Here is a 19,127-nt window from a genome sequence, read left to right as displayed (position 1 = left end):
TAAAAAGGGCCCAAAAGCTTTAAGCTGAGCCTCTGTGAACACCTGTGTGTCCTCACTGCAGCATCCAGCGCTGGACTGAGAGGTGAATAAAAATATTTCTGCTGTTTCCAAGCCTCAGGCCACTCATACAGTGTTGGTAGACAGAATCTGTAAAAATTATGGGCAACTGCCCATGTCTTTTCTCTGAAAATCCGAAGGTTCGGCAGAACGGGGTGTGTCTGTGCATTCTGGGACAACAACAAAAAAAGCACTGCAAGAAAAACGCTTTCTGCCAGTGAGGATGATCATCAGCCATCACCTTCAACAGGACCAGGCTCTGAACATCCTAGGGTGCACTTGCACAACGTCTATTTTGCATCGATATAAATTCGAAAAACTTTGAGTAACACAAATGCAAGTCTCTTCTCTGTAGCCAGCAGAGCACAGCAAACTGCTAACTGATGGAAACTGAAGGGATCAATAAATATTGACATAGATTTAGAAATACTTCTGTACTTCATGCTCCCAGCCTGGAGAGGAACTAATAGCTGCTTGAGGAAGCGCTTCTCACTTCTAGTGCTAGGAAAGGAGACCAAAAGCAGCGGAAAAAGTAAAACCTCATTTTGCAAAATTTCTTCATCTTTTCTTGGAGGTCCTAATGGTTTGGTTGCAATTCTGATGTCCAGGGCTGAGTAAATTTGAAATATTTGCTGGCAATGGATTAGACCAAACAGCTGCTGCCTGTTGGGATTTTTCCTGAAATGCTTATCCCTGTGGTGAAAACCCACTGCAACAGATTCCCCATATATGTTTTGACAGAACTTTATAGTGGGACTCTTTCCTCAGCCGTTTCCTTCCTTTGAAGCAATGCTGAAAGCTGCCCCAGAACCTCCCACAGGAATTGTTGCCTCTGCAGTTCTCAGGAAGCCTCAGCACAGCTCTGCGCACACTGGCCTCTCGCATCAACTGCGGCTGCTCTGACCATGACCGTGGCATCCAGCAGTCACGGGGACACCACTGGTCAGACCCATGTGGGAAATCAGTGGGTGCACACCTTTACAAAGCCCTTTAAACCATTTAATTCAGGCTGGTACTTTGGAATAGAAGTTTCTGTTGTAAAGCTGTATGTATATATAACATCGGAAGGGAACTTGCTGGATTTCACAGTATAAAAATTCATCACTGAGGCCAAAGTAAATTAAGAATCATTCTCTTTCTTTAAAAATGCAAACAAATAGTTCACTGAATTGAGCTTTGGCAAAATGAAAAACTTGCAGAGCAGCCAAACCTGAGGAGCATAAAAATGTAACACATTCCTTTGTGTCTTTAAAACAACCTCCTTCTCTTCCTCTCGCTTGGTTCAAAACGCCTCCTCCTGCCATATTAAAAATTAAAAACTCATAGAGAGCTGGGCCTGCCCAGCTACAGAATCACTTCAGGCTCTCCAAAGCAGGGTCTCTGTGCCTGAGGACGCTGGTCCAAGCCCCCACCAGGTGCCACATTAACCACGGCTGCATGAACTGCACAGCACCCGCGCCCGGCGTGCGATATAGGGAGATACGAGCTGCACGAGGACAAAGAAGTGTCAACTATCAACTGTTCACGAGCAGTAACAGCTCAGTCCATCGAGCAGACAGTGTGCCTCCACGGAACGCTGCGGCGAGTCCCCACTGCTCCCTGCACACATCCCGGGCAAGTGCCCAACGCACCCAGCGGAGACCGGCGGGCACCCGCGCCTCCGCCCTGCCTCGGCTTCCCCTCGGGGACAGATGGGGCTTGTTCCCGAGCCAGCTGCCCAGAGCCCTAACAAAACACGGGTGTGAATCCCCAGGAAAGGTCCCGAGTTCCCAGCTCCCAAATGGTCTTGCTGCAAGCAGAGGGTCGGTGGGTGACCCCGTCCTTGCCAACAGGCAGTGCCTTTGGTGCCCGTGAGTTTAAGAACCCACTGCATGTTGCAAGTCTGGTGTTTCTCATCTATTTGCAATGATTAAATCATTTTATTTGCAGCTTGGCCATCGAAAAGACCTTGAGAAGAGGCAGCTCTGTGCATCTGGATTTCATTAGAGATGAACATTAATCCTTCTCTGCCTTATAAGCATCCTGTTAGCATTATACAGACTTGGGGTTGTTAAATGTCATTCTTAGAGCTGGCTGGCTGAAAAATGGGTGAATCAATGGCACCTCTGCTAGCATACGCACCGGGAAAGGCATTTTCCTCTTTCTGTTGCTTGCTCATCTGCCTGTCAGCATCACTGTCGGTAACATACTTCTTAGTAACATTTGCTGTCGAACTCCTCAAAATGCATAATAGGTTAGTGCCGAACTGTAGGATTTAATCCCACAGAATTGTGCATTTGATGGAAATGAAAAATAGGCATCTCAGCCTGAAATGAATTTCAGTGGACTTGCAAGTCTAAAGTTTCGTGAGCTGGGCAAATAAAAGTAGACTTTGGCTTGAACAATTGCACTTTTTTGGCCAGTTTTTGGAGATGCAGGAAGACATTAAGGGTTGAACAGTGACAGAGGCCAGGAAAGAGACATCACTGAGCAGCTGGGCAAAGGTCAGGGATGGAAAGGCAGGCGAGAGCCGCATTACGTGAGCTGAGCCCATATGAAAAAGAAGGTGCAAAGGAGGGGCCTGAAAACAGCCTGCCAGTGCTTGGCAGGGATGAGGGATTTAATAGCCCGTACAGCATCGCCAAGGAACCAGACACAGGCCAGCCAGCACAACGACTCTTGCACAGCACAACGTCCCGTGCAAGGGCACAGGCTGGGTCCAGGAGGAGGGACGGAGAGGCAGAGACGCTGTGACACAGAGGTGGCACCTGGTCCTGGCAGCGGGGACAGCCAGTGGCCGTGGGGCTTGGAGATGTCACTGCTGTGCCTCCGTGTGTGGAGCAGCCTGAAGGGGCAGGCGTGGAAAACTCTGAAAAACATTCTATTTAAAGACAAGTATTCTGGTTCATATATTATTCCCTGCCTCCTTTTCTCTCAGTATTTCTTTTCCACTTTTGCCTTAACTTCTACAGGAATCAGTGTGAAAACTATGCCAAGAACAGGACACAGTATGGGGTACCGACAACCCCAAACATTTCCTAATCTCCCCTTTACACCTCATTTCACATTACTTGGGTTTAACACATGTTTATGTGTAAACTAATACCTCCAGTCATGAGCATTTTTGTGGGTCCTTGATAAATACTTTATAACTCAACAGAATCTTTCCAATTTCAAGGTGTTCAGAGCAGAAATCAATTATCCAGCAAGAATTCCAGAAGAGCTACATAGATGGAATTTATATTTTCCATCGCTTAGCTGTTAGTCCCTACTGGTTTTATTAATTTTCAGTTAGAAAACTGTCCTGAGGCTGAATAGGAGCCTCTTCGTTTGCTCTCCCTATGCAAGCACAGGTGCACATACATACATGCACCAAGCTCTTTGGCTGATAAATTTCCCAATAAACGTGGCAGGCAACTTCAAAAATCAAACCAAAACAAGCCCTTCAATAGGAATTATGAAAAAATATGTTTTAAATCACAAAAACATCCTGGTTTGCTTCAGTTTCTCTCTCACATGCCACAAGCTGGACTCCACCCTACCTGTTTTCAGAGGGGCTAAATATGGGTGCCAGGTTTTGGAAACTCTCACATCCTTATCTGTCCTGCCATTTGCTTTCAGGGAAAAACGAGGAGGGCAGCACTGTGGAGACGAGCAAAGAGGGCTTGATCCCTTGCGCCAAGATCTCTGTGCCAGCTGTTTTTCCCACAGCTCCAAGATCCCTCGGGAGAAAATGCCGAGAAGCGGAAGATGAATTTATTTTTTTTTTTTATTGCAGTGACTGCTACGGTCCCAAGCTCTGGCTGAAATGGAGAAGGTGCTGTTAAGCAGACAGGCTATTTGCTCTGCTAGGTGTAAGTACTCATGTTGGTGATGCTTTCACAGACAAGTCAAAGAGCACATTTGAGGAGATGCCAGGTCCCTGAGCAGGAGCACCTGGAGAGCCGCGGGGGCTGGCGTGGCAGGTATCCTGTCCCAGCTGAGAACCCAGCCATGCAGATCAGATGTGTCCCACCCCCAGGTCACCTCTGCAGGTCAGCGTCCAGCCAGAGGACGTGGTTGTCCCCCGAGCAGCGCTGCCAAATGCGCCATGAGCTGCTGGTGCTCCGAGGCTGCCGGGGTGTTTGTCTGAAATGGGTGCAGCCCCACGCAGGCAGACTTGCTGCGGTGCTGGCACTGGAGAGGGTGGAAGAGTGAGTAGTATGTGGATGAAGGCGAACAGAGCAAACACTGGAGCATGGGGGTGTTTGTGGGGGTGCTGGTGTGACAGAGGGTGAAGCAGCAGAGGGGGGTGACCCCGCGGCAGCTGTGCTGATGTAACGCTGTCCACTGGGGACTAGGAAAGGACCCACAAGAAGGATCTCTGCATCAGAGCCACAAATCAGAATCTTCCACATTACAAGCAGGAGAGGATCTGAGAACCCTCGTGGCCAGTCACAAAGAACAAACATCCACTATATCTTCAGGATAATCAAGAGAAACCATAACAATGGTACATTCCTCAGCATCTCCCACACCTATGAAGCAAAACCAGTCTGACCACACAAATGCTCAAGTCACATCCCCTGGTTACAATCTAAAAGAGTTCCAGCCCCTGGAGCTGGCTCCTCTGCAAAGCCAAGGGCACACACTTCCCATTTCTGGGGCCAGCCTGGCTGAGTTAAAATGAACAAAGGTGAAGCAACAAGAAGCATAAACGGTCCCTTCTGCGAGTGCCAAGCTCACCTAGACCAGAGTCACATTAAGCGAACTACATGTGTGTTCAGCCAAAACCTAAAGTGCAGCAGCACTTAGAGATGGGTCAAGAGAAAGGAACCGTGTCCAGTGCTGTCCATGGAAAGACCTTCACTGAGCACCACGGGTCTGCAGGGTGAGCAGAGACCATCAGTGTCCCCATGGCTGGAGACCCCTATCCAAAACTGGGTTACGCACCCATCGCAAGTGTGCTGTTGGGATTGACAGGGATTCCCTGCAGCACCTGACTCTCAGAACATGTAAATCTTTTTAAACCAATAAACATTAATATTTGTTTTCCTCTTGAAAGGAATCTACATTAATTTTTAAAACATCACTAGAGGGCGTTAAATAAATAGGCTTCCCAATCAAGCTAACTGCCTGTAAAGGCAGTGAGATCTTTGAGAAAACTTTAGTTGCAAACCTTGGGGGGAAGGTTTCAAAGGTCTACTCATATCAAGATGGCTTCCTGACCACTTTCTCTCTGGCTCACAAACTAGATGCGTTACTTCTCTTTCAGTGTGCCCTGCAGAGCACCCAGAACATCCCGCAGCTGGGCACGAGCTGTGCCGGGTCTCAGCACGGTGTCAGGCAGCTGTCCCATGGCCAGGAACAATGCTGTTTATACACATCCCATCAACTACCAGTGCCTCAGTTGGCTCAAAAACTCATGCTGGGCAAAGTCACGATCAAGTCCCTTGAAGAAACCCTTGGGAAATCTGAGTTGCCTGGTGGGGCTCTGTGCATCCCAGGGAATACAACCCACGCTGGAGCTCCTGCAGGAGCGGCAACTGGCTGTGACATTGAGGCAAAGAACATCCTCTTAAAGACTCACTTTCCTTCTCTGCAGGTGATGCAGAGCTGGCACATCACAGCAACCTTTTGGGTTATACAAAGGCATCAGCAGACAGAGGTCTGGTTAGGAAAAAAGAATATTAAGGGATGTTCTAAATGTAGAAAAAAAATGGGAAGGTAAAGGGAAAAACAGACATCGCTGTTTTAGGTAGGGCCCATAGGTAAAAACTGCAAGAGTCTCTAAAGAACTAGCAGCAAAAGCTGCAATAATACATCACTGTATCATAAGGACCTCTCTGGTTGTGGGCACACTCCAGTCCCTGGCAAGCACTGTAAGTATTACAACTAGTTGCAGATTTTTTTTTTTTTAAGCAGAACTTGCTATTTATTCCAGTGGAAACTCCCTGCAAAGAAAACAGTTCCACTCAGCTGCTGTTTGCTTTGGATGATTTGTTTGAGAATTTCAAACTGGAGTTTTGAGTAGTGTTTACAGTTTCCCCCCTCTTACTTTCCATGATTTCAGACTAATCCCATGCTAATATGATATTCTATTGTTTGTTGTGTTGCACTTACAAAATCCGCAAGGGCAGCTGTCGCTCAGCACAGACTGCACCTCTTCCCGCCCGCACAGTGCACAGGCTGCCCCCCTCCAGGGGAGCCTGCATTTCTCCGGCAGTCTAAAGGTACGAGGCAGTAACAAAAGAACCGCTTTGCCTGTCTTTGTTTGCTGAGAGGAGCGCAAAGTGACGCGCACTTGACAGGTCTCCCGGAACAACAGCGGGATGCGAAGCGCTGCGACTCCGGCACCGCTCGGGAGAAGCGACTCCGCGAACGCGCCGCAGGCGCAGCCGCTCTCGGCAGCCCGGACCGCGGCGGTTTGCGGGCCACTCCCGCCCGGACCAGCGCAGAGCCCGGCGGGTCCCCAGCTCCGCACGCACCGCCGCCCCCCGCTGCCCCCTCCCTTTCGCAGCCGGGCTGACGGAACCAGCCGCCCCCGCTGCTCCCAGACCGGCGGCGTCACCCAGCGCTTGTCCGGCGCGTCCTGACCCGGTCCCGCGCCCCCCGGCCCCCGGAGCCAACGCCCGACCCGCCGCCGCCCCGGGGAGCGCGCAGGAGACCCCGCGAGAGACACCCGTGCCCGGACCGCGCCCGGGGCAGCACGGACCCCGCTCCGGTACCTGCCCGGCCCGCGGCAGCACGGACCCCGCTCCGGTACCTGCCCGGCCCGCGGCAGCACGGACCCCGCTGCGGTCGCTGCCGCTGTCACGGCCGGGGCGCGGTGCGTCCCACGGCGGCGGCGGCCGCGCTGGTCCCGGCGCGCGGGGCGGCCGGTGCGTGGGCTCGCGCGGGGCGGGGCGGGGCGGGGCGGGGCCGGGCGGTGGCGCCCCCTGCCGGCCCGGGGCGGCGGCGGCTCCGCTCGGGCTCCGTCGGTCCCCGCGGCCCGCCGCTGCTCGGCGGGAGCCCGGCGCGGTGCCCCGCAGGCGCCCACCCATCCCTCCGGGGCGTGGGGAGCAGCCCGGCCTGCAGCAGGGCAGCGGCAGCCCTCGGCGGCCAGGTACCGGCCAGGCACCGGCGAGCCGCCGGCGCTTCCAGCCCGGGCTGCCCCCGGGAGACGCCGCGGGGGAGCCACAGGGAGGACGTTCCCCGGCGGCCGGGGCGGGGGGAGCGGCACCTTCCAGGCCCGTCCCACGCTGAGTGAACGCGCCGCTCTGCGTGCGCACCGGGGAGCCCTCGTGGGAAATAAAGGACACGAAAAATGGGTTGTTCTGGGGAAAAGGGCAGCGCCTGCTCGGTGAGAACCAGCGTTTCCGTGCAGGGTTTGAGCACGGGCTGGCGCGGGCTGGGAAACTGCAAAGCAAAGCGAGCCTGGCATACCAGGGTGCTCACTGGGTTTGTTCAGTGCCCCGGTGGTCAGAACCTCACCTTCCATGGGGGGCAGAGCCAGGAACTGAGTGTGGGGAAAGGGCTACCCAGAAAATCCTGCTGAAAGATTGCCGAGAACTGCCGGGGCCCGAGACAGTCATGCTCTTGTCCTGGAAAGCAGCTGTTCCTTCAGATCAAGGCAGGTGAGGAAGAGCACACGACAGTAACTTCACAAGGTGTCACACGCAGTTTTCCTTCTGTCCCCTGACTTCCCCATCTCCTGCCCCAGCTGTCAGCAATATACATGCCCACCCAGTTTTCCAGCCTCTCCCAAAAGCAATCAGCTTCCCACTTGGCCTGTCTGTGCCATTCCTTGCATCCATTTGCAACCAGAGCTCAAAAAAATCTCATCCAGTTTAACAGTCCATCCATTCCTTTGGGAGGAAAGTTCAGGTCACAGCTGAGTGGTTCACAGCAGAGTATTTGGGACCATCTAACTGAAGCCATTTCCTCTATGTGATGTGATCTTTTCCTGATCTTCACTCTTCCTCCTTCCGACTTTTTCATTTCCTTCATTTCAAAGTTCCCACCTTTTCAGCATCTTTTCTCTGACTGGACTGCAGCTGTTTGGAGGACAGACCGCAACCTACTCAATTCTGGCAAATCTTCTGATGGAACTGGGGCAGAAGCCCATGGTCTTGGCATGGCCTGGTTTGCTGCCAAGGCTGGTCAGCTCAGCTTCCCAGCCAAAAACCTTTGGTTTTGAGAGCCCATGGGTACGGGCCAGGTCAGCGTTCTGGGTGCTGGTCAGATGCTGGAAGCCTTGTGAGTGGGACTTCTGCTTCCAATGAAGGCATCTGGTGTCTGGCACCTGGGCTGGAAGATGAAGAATCTGTAGCAAGGTCTCTAGGAGGGGCTTGTTTCTGTGCTGGGAGTCCTGTGGCTTACAGACATGGACAGAAATACTGCCAGATTAACCTGGCACTGCTGCTATTCAGCGTCCTTGGGTTCCTGGCCAGGTAGAAATTCCTTACATTAATTCCATAATTCTACCATGATTGCTGGACAGAAATTGCTATGGAAAGCAATTAAAGCATGCACTGACAAGGTACTTTCCTCTCTGAAATTATTTCTACAACTCCCCCTGTATCGACAAACCCCATGATTGCAACACATTTCATGGGATCACAAATACCCTGCTGTGGCAGCCACCCAACTTTCCACTCTCTGTGGAGAACTTGGTGCCCATTTACCCTCCCTGCTATGTGAAGAAAATGCGTGTGCTGTGTTCACAGCACCGTGATAGAGCTGATGGAAAAGAAACAGAGTAAGTCCTAAAGGGAGTATTAGTAAAAGTGAGAAGGTGTTTAGTAATGCAGATTCTTGTTTTGGAAAGATTCCATATTAGCCTGTTGCTTTTTCCTTTCTAATTAGTGTGAGGCGAATATTTGTGGGAAGCTATCATTTATCCCCAGTTTTGCTAGATGTCTCAGCTCTGTTTGTGTGTCCTGACAAACCCTGTGGTGTTCCCCATTGTATCCGTCTCCTTTTATTAAGTGTCTGCTTTGTACATTTTGTCACTTACTGTCTATAAGTTTTTTACTATTTCATATATATCTTTTTTTTTTTTTTTAAAGCAACTCTTCCTGCATCATGGAAGGTAGCAGACAGATGACCTTGCAAGGGTAACTTGTGGTGCACCCAAAATGCAGGTCGAATACACAGGCTTCTCCTGTATCACCCCCTTTAATCCTTGGTCCCAGGAGAAGAGTCACTGTCTCATTTTGGGAAAGGCTTGCTTGCCATCCTTACTGTATTAGCTTGACCTCTTCCTTGATCTTGCTGCAAGGAAGCCAGTTAATAGCAATTGTGCCAGTAGATTTTATCACTGAGTTATTTTTTTGTGCCACTGTTATGTACAGGACTGAATTTTTTTGCAGGAGCCCCCTAGGCGGGGGCTTAACTCCTGCTGACAGGTGAGGGTAACTGGGCAGCCAAAGGCACCCTGTTAAGTTCTGACTCCAGGATTTGTAAAGCTCCTGTCCTGGGAATGTTTTGCTGTCACAGAGCTCAGAAGTGTGCGGGTGCCCTTGGACACAGACCCAGGTCCTCGCTGTCCCGTCCCAGCGCTGCTCAGGGGACCTGGCAGGGCTGAGGAGAAGGAAAAACCACAGAGCCACGTGTGCTCCTGTACCCCCTTGTTGTTGTTGTGTAGGAAGTTTCCTTTAGAAAGTTTTCTATCCGCAGGGCAGGGAAATTCTGTCACTGTGGGGAAGTCTATTTGTGTTGGGAAAGGAGCCACTGGAGAGACTAAGTATTCCAAGGTACACACGTATAGTTCTGTCACTTTGAGAAATATCTGTGCTATAAAATCCTCTCTGGAGACGTCCTGAAAACAATACATTAAATGGGGGGAATGTACACTAATCTATGCTAAGGTATTTTGATCTCTTTTAAATTCTAGGTTCAATCTTGCAAACAAGTACTTAAAGCTTTTAAAAACCAAAAGCGCACCACATCTCAGTCACACAGACTGTCTTGAAAAGCCAAGTGATTTTTAAAAACTATAGAGAAGCATAAGGAATGCTTTATTTGCCACCTGGTACACTGTGGTCTGATTGTTGTTTGCATACAAGATTTGAAAAGTTGTGACTTTTTGGTGGTGACATCTCCTCTGTCTCTAAATAGCCCTTGCAAATTTATTTTTGTACATAAGATACCCAAGAGATACTTTTGGAAAAAAAAATTAAGCCCTCCCCACTGCCAGATGTGTATGTGGTTTGTCTTTAAGCAGACAAAATAAAGCACCCAGGGTCTCCCCAGCACAGGAGCATCACAGACCAGGCAGCCCCTCCCCATCAGCTCTCATTCTCCTGGGAAATACCTCAGGAGGCATTTCTTGTATGCAAAACTGTACAAATGGGCCAGACAAACCGAAGATTGCAAACAATACTAGTGCTTATTAGTGCTTGTCATTCATATTTTTCTGTGGCTGGTGAAGTGGATCTGCAACCCTGATGTGTCTCTGCCCACTGTCTTGTCATAGCAACAGTGCTGTAAGGAAAATGGCACGGCCTTTTCCAAAGGAGCTCTCCAGACATGATTTCTTGAGTTTTATTTCCAAAGGACCTCTTTCCTAATCTAGCAAGCAGAAAAAGTTTCCTTTGCAGTTGCAAGTTCCTTTGAATTATGAGTTTAATAACAATTACTATATTAATTAAAATGCTTTAGAGCCTCTAAGCTTATTATACTCCCACTAGTAGCTTAGTGGAGTTCGGCTGTGTTTCTCTGTCTCCATTGCATGGGCGTAGGGTTTCAGGATATCTGTATTTTATGGGTCAGCAAAATGCACCAATAACCAAGACAACATTTCTCCTAATTTTTTGAGCAAACTTAGACAGAGGAACCTCTTCCCTCCCCTTTGCATCCTGCCCAAGAAACATCCATGGATGATAATTTTCAGAGGATCAGCTAATCTTCATGAGAAAGGGCTCAGAAATAGCCTGCTGCTTTCTCAGACTAGTTTGTTTTATAGTGTCAGAGCAGCCATACAGAGGATCAGATACGGAGAAAGGGAATGGATGTATTATGCTGGGGTACAAACACTGAGGCGTTCTCTTCAAGGAGCAGAATCAGTGATATGGACTTTAGGAAGGTCATCTCCGCTTGCGTTGTCTTTGCTTGTGACTTTGTTGCTCCACTCAATCATCTGCCTGTCTTTCTGAATAATTCTGCAGTAGTGGGTTGGGGTTTTTTTTCCCTTTTTGAAATGTGAATACACATCAAGCAATTTTTAAAGATACAACTGCTCCAAGCCAGTCAAATTGGCTGCAAGCCTGGATATTATAGGGAGGAATTCAGTCTTGGAAATCTGTAAGCATCAATGGTCTTTAGGTCCCCAGTGCCTTTCGAAGGAGAGCTGAATGTCAGTGCTCCATCGAAACAGCCTTTTCCAGCAGGGAAACCCACGTGCAAACAGATCAAAACCAACTTGTTCCAGCTGGAGCCTTTAGAGTAATTTTCTAAAGAGCCCTTAAAAAAGAGAACCCAACACCCTCCCAAAAATAAACCCCAAAGAGTTGGGGATTTGTTTTCAAAAGGGCATTCAAGATAAATTCCATGACAACTGTTACTCCAAATCATTGTGCTTTGGAAAAATGCAATCTACACATTATCACATGGGAGTCATCTCAGACAGACCCAGTTCCGTACCTCTGGCCCTGTCTACATTAGAAAATAAGAATCAGCCAAGGGATTCCACTCCAATGCAGTTCTTTCCTTTGCTGGTTATGGATTTGTTTAAAAACCAGAGTGTAGTCCCATCCGTATCCTCCTGTGCAGGCAGGGAAGACACTGAAATACTTCCCTTGTTTGTGCGACACGACTGCAAACTGCTGCTGTCCCATCTCCTGGAGCACGAGCAGCAGTGCCGAGGTCTCTGTCTGACGTGGCCACTCAAGCAGAGACAGGCAGGTGCTGAACAACAGTACATTTCTCAACAGATAGGAATATTTTTTTTAATTGCTTGGAGTTGTTATTTGATAATGCAAATAAAGTATCTGAAAGACACTGCCAACACCCAGGATCAACAAATAAGTTCACCGTGCTTCTGGGTTTGCTTTCCATAGAACAGCGCTGCAGAAATAGCCCATGACTCAGGGTTGCCGTGCTGCCGACAGTGCTGTCTGCATTTGTAATGCACTAATGTCCAGCGGTGCTAATTAGATGTTTGCTGAACAAATGCAGGGATCAGCTAAGAGACTTTTCCATGTCTAGCACTGCACTGCCAGTGAGCTGAAACCCCGGGAGGTTCCTCCTGCCCTTCAAGCGTTAAGTCATAAGCTGAGAGCAGGAAATTGGATTAGCTGTGGCACGGATCAGATCTGTACAGAAGTCTGTGTTCCTGAGCCGTGAATTTTAATGATAACCTTTGATGTGTGAAGGTTAGCCCATCACATCCTCCCTACACAATATCATTTTACGTGGTTGCCCAGACTGGATTTTGTTCTCAAGCCAAAGGTTGAGCTGGCCCCTGCTATAGAACTAATGCATCCTATAGGCATTGTGTGCTCCTCTCCCTGATTTCCATCGTGTTTCCTTTAGCAGGGCTCACTGGCATCCTGTTTGCCGGCTTCCTTTGCCTGCTGGAGCTTCATTCAGGGCTGAAAATACTGTAAGGACGTCTGTACAATGATTTGGCATGTTTGAAAAGCATGAGGGCTACTAAAAGGAATATGTTTCCAAACGGCAGATACTCCTTTTTCTTTCCTTCCTCAGGGCAAAAAGTCAGTTTTATAACAGCCCTTCTTGCCACAGTCCTCTCAGGCACCACTTCAGGTCTGCATTTCCCACGCCGGTTCCAGTCCCTGCCCTTTCACACCAGCCTGACCAGCCTCACCTCTCAGGACTGACTCCTGCTTTGCGAAAGGGTTTTAGCCCAAGGAGCAGCAGGTTCCTTCACTGCTTGGCTGCTGTTCATTAGAGCGGGGTGTCATATAGTTTTGCTGCTAGGTCAGGAGAAAAATGTGCCTACAACATATGTAATGTTCTCCCACAGGTACCCCAGGCCTACCCCTACCCAGAGTGAACACAATCAGACAAGGTAAAGATCTTTTAAAACCACCTCTAACTTTCAGTTGTGCCCGTTTGCAATACAAACATGCAGTGTGTCTTGCCATGCTGTTAATCAAGCAAACCGGATTAGAAAACACCCCACTTGTGCTATCTGGACAAGGTGTTGTTGCTTTTGGAATCTCTTCTGCTTTTCCACGCACACTAGCCTAGCCAGTTCCAGTGTGGTTAGAGTAGCTGGAAATGCGCATGCAAAAATCCACAACCCACTGAAATCAGTGAGATAACTCATTGATTGTTCCCTGTTCCTCTGTTTCAACGAAACGTTAACCACATGAGTAAACCCGGTGAGATTTGGATCATCGTTTTAAGCAATGTGATTAATTAGGTTTTGTTTTGCTTCTCTTTCATATCAATAGTCCTGCAGACTCAGAGCAGAAAGCCATCAGATTAGAAAAGCCGTATTTTCCAAACAGTTTTGCACAGATGTGGAAGAGACCAGAAAGGGAAAGAACTGGGGAACAGTTTAGATCTTTAGTAGTGATGGCAGGAGGAAGGCTCTCTTCCCATGCCTGTTCTTGTTATTGCCTGTCTGAAAACAGCTTGACACAAAGCTGGCTTGAAAGGGCAGCAATATGTCTATTGACATTGTGACTGCTTAATCTCAGGTAGAATAAAAGATGAAACGTCACAGCTTGATTCCCAGCTGCAGTGAACGTATCTCCACCACCTGTTCTCACACACTTGTTGAGTGCAGCTGAAATGCAGGAGTTCCCTAGATGCTGGGAGACCTGTGACTTTGGTTCCTGAACAAAGAACAGGATTCTGCTTTGTGAAGCTGATGTTGAAGTTTTCTTCATGCAAACCGTCCCAGCAGAAACCCTGCAGCAGCAGTGACTCAGCCCATAAGCCTGGGGAAAGTACGCTTTGTTAAGGTCCATTAAAAACCCCTAACAGCTGCCCAAAGCACACTCGGGGAATTTTCAGGCTGGTAACAATTTCACTTCAGGTTCCACCCTCCTCCTGCCTCAGTGTAATGTAACATACACTGCAGCCAGAGATTTGGTGGCCGCGGATTAACTCCTGTTTCCAGCTCTGGTCCTGAGCACTGCCTTTCATCGTGCCTTGCTGGAGACCCGTTGAAAGAAGTACAGCCTCAGTATTTTTAGAGGGGAAGATTGCACACTGGGGGTTCCAGTTTATTTCTTTTCACTTTCCTTGAACTTTAAAATACCTACTGGGATTTTGATCCCAGTTTCAAAACCAAACAATGTCTCTTAAGAGAGACCAGGCATGGGAAATGGGAGGACGAGCACTCAATGGAAGCAAACTCATGGTGCCGGTGGATGTTGTTGTGCAGCCTTACTTTGATGGTGGCTGGTATCTGCCATAACAGTACACTGCAATACGTCACTTTGAGAGAAAAATATACTGAATGTTAGAAGGCTAAGGGAGCCTTTCAACACGCTGTGCACCAGAGCTCTTGAAAAACAGCCGGCCCTGCGGTGCCGGTGGCAGCAGCGACTGCGGTCTGGTTGCTCCGTGTCCGTGGAGCAACGCGGGGCCGGCGGCAGCCCCAAGCTCCGGGTGCTGGCTGGAGCCCCAGCACTGTCTGTGCACTTCAGTGGCTGTGAAGCCACCTACAATTGTATCCTGAGGTCCAAACGTCACAGAGCTGCTCCCTCATCACTAATGGACATTAGAGCTCCTCCCTATGCCTGTATCAGTTCGTGGTGACTGGTTCCCAGTGACTGGCCATTTATGGGAAAATATGTGCTTTTGAGAGTAAGAGCTTTTGCCACGGTCACTCTGCCCACGCAGACGGGGCTGTTCTTGCCAGCTTCCAGCCTCAGCCCTGCGTATCTGCCTTAGCCTTTGCAAAAGGTGATCTGCGCGTCCTGTGTATGCTTGGAGAGGAATGCACAGCAGGCTGTGAAAGTGATTCATCGCATGTGTTGAGCACCAGGAACGTCAGGCAGGCACAGCACGGAGGGCTCCCTGTGGGATCACCCTGGGCTTTCCTTGCAGCCACTGCTGCGAGCGGTTCTGAGCAACCACCATCAAATATTGACGGCTGTGAGGAGCATAATGTTCAGAAAAAAAATAGGATTTCCATTCTTTTCCTTCTACTCTTTGTCAGCTTCTAGGATCGGATACTTCTAAGGCTCTGATTACCTTCTTTCCGGCTCCTTTCCTTGCTGTTTTTGCACGGCTGCAATTTCAGGTCCATGTTTTGTCACCCGTAGGGCAGAATTGCCTCACCGTTACGGTGTCTAAGGAGAGAGTGTAGAGAAGACAGTCAGGCTGTTCTCAGAGATGCAGAGTGGAAGGATGCCAGGCAACAGATCTGAGCTGCCAAACATGAAACTCTGATTAGAGATTTTTGTTTGAAGAAGACTAGGATTTTAATTTCAAGTTTGGTTTGTCTTCTGCTCAACTAACAGAAGTCGCTTTTAAGTACAGACATAGCTTTCAGCATGTGTTTGTCTTTCCTGTACTGTCTGAGGACAGGTGGGAGCAGATAAGCTGGGCAAAGCCTGTGGACCTCAGAATCTACGGTCAGCCTGGGAAACTGGACCTCCAGGAACACCTTCCTTCTTGTGGGAAGTGGATTCACTGTAAGGAACGTGAAGAAGTTCAGGTGGCTTATCCAGAACTGATTTTAACCTGAAATAAAAGAAATAAAAGCTGGGCGTAGTCCCCCAGCTGGGATGCAGGACCACGAGCACACAGGTAGCAGCCCAGGTCACAGGTCCCACTGCACTGGAGCTGCGTGGGGACACCTGAGCTGTGTGACAAACAGTGACAGCTGGACTCTGACTGCAGACCCCACGGTTTCTGAGGAGCTTGTGTGAGTTTACGGGATACATGATGAGTGCTTGTGACTGTGTGCAGCATATGTTGTGGGACGGGTGTGTTCACGGATGTTTTTGGCCCATGTAAAATTTTGGCAAGCGGAGGTTCTGTGAATTTGAACCAAGCCAAACACACCTCTGAGGTCATTGCTGCCATGAGATCACCACCTAGGCATAACGTTCAGGACCTTTGAAAACTCTCTTTGTGTTTTTTTAACATTTTCCCTCCTATTTGAATCAGATCCATGGCAATTAGAGTCCACTGAGGGAACAAACAGAAACCTTAGCAAACCAGAGCTGTAACTGCTTGGCATGGTGATCGCATGCAGGGGCTCGGACAAGATGTGTGTTGCTCTGGTGTGAGTTTGCAGAAGGACTCCAAACTCATGAAGTCAGTGTAAATATCAGATTACCATGATCCTCTGGAATTTTGAGTACAGCCTCCTACTAGGTCACTATTTCTATGTTTTCACTCTGAAGAATATTTATGAACAAGCTTGGTTTTTTTTTCCTCTATTTTGGCTTTTATTTATCAATCTACTTAGCACATACCAACTGTTGTTCAGGAACCTGGCTTGGAGAGGGGTCCGATCTCACATCTAAGATGTTGGCACCCGGGATGCTGGGGGTCAGCTGCATCCTGGTCCTAGATGGGCCAGGGCAATCTCCAAACCAAATTTTTTTTTTCTTTTTTTTTCTTGTCTTTTTAAACCAGAAGAAACAAAGTGTTTAACAGCAAAATGTCAAAGTCACATGAAGGAGTGTGGTTGGAAGGCTACCACAATTAAGGAGGGAGCTTTTGTTTTCCCTGTGGTAACACTGATCCACGGGAATACATTTGTTAAGAAGAAGATGGCTCATTGACTCAACCATCAGGGGATGCAGAGGAGATTGTTCCGTAATGATCCTCAAACCACCAGCACCACACTGACTCCAAAGTCTCTCTGTTCACTCAAGGGAGCTTTGAAAAGATGCAGTGTGTGTTTGTTTGAAGGGATGGACAGCTCTTGCTGAACCTTTGCACCCTCCCCAGGCTGTAATGCCACAATTCTTCTGCTTTAGGAAAGGACACTGGCTATAGAGCATTAACAAGTTAAAATAATGGTGTAGTCCGTGGAATTGTGCAGGGCAGTCGGCACACCTGGGATGGGGTGTCCTGTATGGCCACCCACAGACCCTCTGCCTCTCGGCTCCTCTTTGCCGCCCGCTCCCACCCTCTGCTCCCAGCCCTTTCCTGCAGCTCTGTCTGCGCATCCCCGCGCAGCCCCTTCCCCGTCCCGCTCCCTGGCCGCCGCCCACCCGCTCTCTCAAACGCTTCCTTCTCTGGTTTTCCTGCAGACACCTCCGCACTGTCTCACACAACATCCCCTCTCACCCTCCCTCTCCAGAGCATATGCAGAATAGAGATATTTCCTTTTATTGTCCGTGCAGCCCCTGCAGCCCCACCCATCCCCGTTTATTCACTGCAGAAGCGCGTTCGGAGTGGAAGTTGTCCTGCTGAGAGCAGCCACACAGACAAGGCAGGAGAGCCAAGTCTTTACCCAAAATCGCGCCTACTCGTAGACTGCTGCTGCCTGCCTGTGCGCCCAGGGAAGAGGCACGCTCAGGCTGGGGGACGAGATGGTGAGATATCCTTTGCTGCTCAAGGACTGTGAAAATGTTCACAAAGCCCCTTTCTTCTTTGCCAGGACAAACCTGGCACAGGCAGTGTTGACAATGAGTTTTCCATCACACACTTGCCTGTGGCATCCACCTTGTCTGCAAAAACTGATGGATGTGGAAGGGAACAGAACAACATGGGAGTGTCTTTATGGGTGGCAAAGCACTTGATCTGCATGTTGAGGGTGATGGCAAAAGGGCTGGAGAGGAGCATTGGTGAGGTAGACCATCTGAGACCACCAGCTTGTGTTACACAGGTCACAGGCAGAACAGCTTCAGTGCAACCAAAGATGCCACGCCAGCCTGTGCAAGCCAAGGAACTGACCCCAAAAAGCAAATCTTAGGGGGGCTAGATGACAAAACAAATAAACAAGCCAACAAACAAAACCAAACCCAATCAAACAAAAAACCAAAAACCAAACAGAAATAAGATCATATGCAGGACACTGTCCCAATAAACAGTCTCTTCCCTAGAAAAGCAAATTTGGAGGCACAGAGCATTTCTATATTGTGATAAGGTGCAGCCTTCAGGACCACACTGGACTAGAAGAGATTTCCAGCAGTGTCTCTAAGCTCTTTCCCTCAGGACTCCCCCATGAAGGGCTCCTGTGCCAGCCATCACCTGCGAACACGTTTGGCTCTCCACCACCGGCCACCCATGAGCAGCCAGACACAAATTGGGGACCACTGTTGATAACAGAGCTCCTCAGCCCTCTCACAGCAGATCCACATTTTCTCTTGTTCCTCCTCACCCCAGTGGCCCCAGGGTTCACCACAGCGTTACCACCTCCATACAGAGCCCAAGAGAATGTCCTACAAAGCACTTCAGACCTGGTGGTCCTTGCTTTACGTTTAGTGTTGATGTATTTTATTAGCAAGGTGCACCTTGGCACTGAAGGATCGGTGTTGCTGTACAGGGTGCAAGGATGCACTGAAATCGATGCTTCATCATGTTCGGGGCTATATACACAGTGGAACATGGTCCCTATGCCAAAGAGTTCAGGCTCCGTCATGGTAAGACCAAGAGATGCCCTGGTAGCACAGTCACTGTGAGCTGGCTTACACAGCCAATAACAGGCCTGGTCTCAGGGTAAAACAGATATGCTTTTAAAAAATATATATGCTTTTTTGCTGGGTTAAGTTGAGTTGGGATAAGATCCCCACTGGGAGCTCCATGCCAAGGCTGGGGGGTAACAGCCCTTGCTGCGGACTCCTCATCCAGGGCCACGGTCATTCCCTCATGCTTGCTGTAGTAATACAGGACAAAAATAAACGCAGCAGAGAAGCTGCAGAATCTGAAGCCACCACGTCTGTCTTACCAGCCTCTTCCTCTCCTCATGTGGCTCGATACATTTGGCAAGGGATTAACTGCCAGGTGAGATAAGGAAGGATGCACTCCCACCCCATCGCTTACAGCCCCGCTGAACGCGGGGGCAGCAGCAGCGGGAGCCAAACCAGCCCCGACGCTGGATGTGCTGTGACTGCCTGAGAGTGGTGAGGACAACAGGCATGTGGCAAACCTGATTGTTGCCTGGAGATGGTTTTAATAGGGAAATTTGGCGTCAGGATCACTTCTGGGACATTAACATCTCTTTGAGCTGCCCACAGCAATGA

General features: G+C 49.3%; 1 protein-coding gene across 3 annotated transcripts in view; it reads right to left on the bottom strand.

Annotated features, from left to right (window-relative positions):
• Positions 1 to 6,909, bottom strand: part of LOC135993564 (rho GTPase-activating protein 20-like) — a 30,443-nt gene extending 23,534 nt beyond the window's left edge. For all 3 annotated transcript variants that reach the window (XM_065643506.1, XM_065643508.1, XM_065643507.1), the window contains exon 1: positions 6,744 to 6,909. The gene's annotated coding sequence lies outside the window, so the exon portion shown is untranslated. The remainder of the gene's footprint in view (positions 1 to 6,743) is intronic.
• Between the last annotated feature and the right edge of the window lie 12,218 nt (positions 6,910 to 19,127).

Source organism: Caloenas nicobarica, chromosome 12 (genome assembly GCF_036013445.1).
Source record: "Caloenas nicobarica isolate bCalNic1 chromosome 12, bCalNic1.hap1, whole genome shotgun sequence".
Taxonomy (NCBI): Eukaryota; Metazoa; Chordata; class Aves; order Columbiformes; family Columbidae; genus Caloenas; species Caloenas nicobarica.
This window is presented reverse-complemented; position numbering and strand designations above follow the sequence as displayed.